Raw genomic sequence first — 2,627 nt, 5'->3', positions numbered from 1 at the left:
GTGAGTGTGTGTGTGTGTGCGTGAGTGTGTGTGTGTGTGCGTGAGTGTGTGTGTGTGTGCGTGAGTGTGTGTGTGTGTGCGTGAGTGTGTGTGTGTGTGCGTGAGTGTGTGTGTGTGTGCGTGAGTGTGTGTGTGTGTGTGTGTGTGTGCACTCAAGCACTTTTCAAGCAGTTTCAAGGAGCATTTTCAGGCTTTTCCAGCACTTTACAACTGTGGTAAATGACATTTTTATATACGTTCTTCCTCACATTAAATCAGATGCTATTGTGCTTTAAAATCATGTAATGTTGCATAATATAAATAGGCAACATAAGGTATATAAATTATAAAATTAAAAAAAATAAGAATTTATCACAGCATAAGGCTGCAGTATTATGAGAAAAACATTGATGATTGCTCTTGATATTGTAATAATAATTATTACAGTTGATTAATGGGTTTTGGGTTTTTGTGTGTGGGGAAACATGTACTCAACAGAAATGTGTGTGATTGGTTATAATCTTCAACGCTGAAAAAAATGCTTATAAATAAATATTTAATGCAGCACGAGTAGATCTAAACATAAAGCTACATTCAACACTTTCAATTCATTTTCACAGTTCACTTTAACCGTGACAGTCTTAATAGAGTTGGTTTAACTGAGCAGGGGCAGTTTTGAATTTGGAGGGTATTTTTGTTCATTTTGGTGCCATTTTTGCCCTAAGCCCCTGTTAGATGTCAACTCTGAGTGATCAACATTAAATGAATGACATTTACTCTCCTCATCGACAAACAATTGGGTATCAGTTACATTTTCATCCCTGATCCCTCCCAAAAATCAAATTTGCCAGTCAACTTAAATATAACTGCCCAATCAAAATCTCCCTACAGCTTACCTGTCACATGGCTCGAAAGTGCAGACGCTCCCATGATAAAAAAGCAGACTTTACATTTGGCTTTTAACTATAATTTGTATTTGTCATTTTCAAGCCATTGCTAACTGAAAAGGCAGCCTCCCGGCATCTCAAAAAGACTGGCAGATCACACTAAAGCCGCACGAACAGACTTGAGTGGAGTTGTTTTCATTTTATGCTAAAAGCAAAAGTAATTAGCAGGGTTGTCAACATTGGTTGCTCAGCTGGAGAGAGATTTCATGTTTTTATATGTGGCAAATAAAATACAGACATTTATCACAATATTAATTTACCATTAATTGGGAAGGAAATGCTTTCCACATGTTTGTTAGGCCTTGAGAATGAAAGTAAAGATAATTTGTTTGTTCACAAACTCCAGATAACTAATTTAGGGCCCCATGAAATCGGTTTTATTTTCCCCTAAATTCTGTTTTCCCTTTTAATTTTTTTTCCTGGATTCTATGTTTTATTAAATACAAATTTATCATAAAAAGTGTGTCTAAATAAATGAATTAATAAAACTTTAACAATTGAATCAATATTTTAAAATGTAATAAAAAACAATTTACAACAAAACATTGCTTTTCTTTTTTTGTCAAATAAGTTGCTGCAAACCAGCACTGTATAACTGTATACATTCATAAAAAAACCTTGGTTATATGATATTCCTTAAAATTATTATTATTATTATTATTACTTGAGAATTGCATTTTAATATACAACAGTAATATCTCTGTCATAATTTCTTCAAGTTAAATCAGACTTTTATTTTGACAGGTTGTCGTGAAAGTCTTCCAGTTTCAGTTTGTCTTGATGGTAGTTTTTCTCAAAGTAAACAGTGAAGAGCTGGTGAAGTGACTCTCAGAGCAGCTCTGGAGATTAAGTTCATGTCCTCATATATTGACTACCATCATTAAATATAATCACTAAAGGAGAAAATCACAATTTTTAAGTCATTATAGTGATCAGCATTCGTTGGGCTCTTGACCCTTGAATTTTTTTCTGTTAGATTTCATTTGGCTGCTGTAACTGAGTTATAACAGCCAGAGGAAATATGATCATGTGGTGCTGATTATGTTTTGACATCATTGTTGTGTAGTGACCTGGATAAGGGAGTTAAGTCTTCTTTCTTTATTACACTAACCCTGTAAACAATATAAGATCAGGTGTTCTCCAAATAATCAGACAAATGTTTTTAAACTTAATTCTTCTAAAAAAATAATAATCTTTCGTTTAGACACTCAGACATCAAGAATCAGCGTGAGAATCACAACAACGGTGACCATCACAAAAGCATGTTGTAGCCAATCAAAACTCATCCATGGCTCCCAACATGCATTGCGGCATGAATAAATTATGAGCTGAATTATCTTTGTAATTTCATGTATTCTTACTTTGGTAACACTTTATTTCGATAGTCCACTTTAGACATTTTACTAACAGTAAGTAACTTTGCAACTACATGTCAACTAGCAGTCATTAGAGTATTAGTAGACTGTCTGCTTAATATCTTCTAACACTTTATTTTAATGGGTCCACAACATACAACATACTATCAGAAACTTTGCAAGTATATGTCAACTTATTCTACTAACCCTAAACCTAACCTAACAGTCTACTCTGAGAGTTAGTAGACACGCAGTTGCAAATTAATTAGAATTAGTTGATATGCAGTTACAAAGTTACTTATAGTTAGTAGAATGTCTAAAGTGGACTATCAAAATAAAGTGTAAC

The 2,627-nt window shown here is 33.7% G+C and overlaps 1 pseudogene; it reads right to left on the bottom strand.

Moving 5' to 3' along the window:
- The window catches only part of LOC107749257 (complement C3-like), a 61,040-nt pseudogene that overhangs the window by 10,942 nt on the left and 47,471 nt on the right, over positions 1-2,627 (bottom strand).

This window comes from Sinocyclocheilus rhinocerous, unplaced genomic scaffold, assembly GCF_001515625.1.
Source record: "Sinocyclocheilus rhinocerous isolate Xijiao unplaced genomic scaffold, SAMN03320098_v1.1 scaffold1341, whole genome shotgun sequence".
Classification (NCBI taxonomy): domain Eukaryota; kingdom Metazoa; phylum Chordata; class Actinopteri; order Cypriniformes; family Cyprinidae; genus Sinocyclocheilus; species Sinocyclocheilus rhinocerous.
The sequence above is the reverse complement of the archived record's forward strand: the minus strand, read 5'-3'. Positions and strand labels throughout refer to the sequence as shown.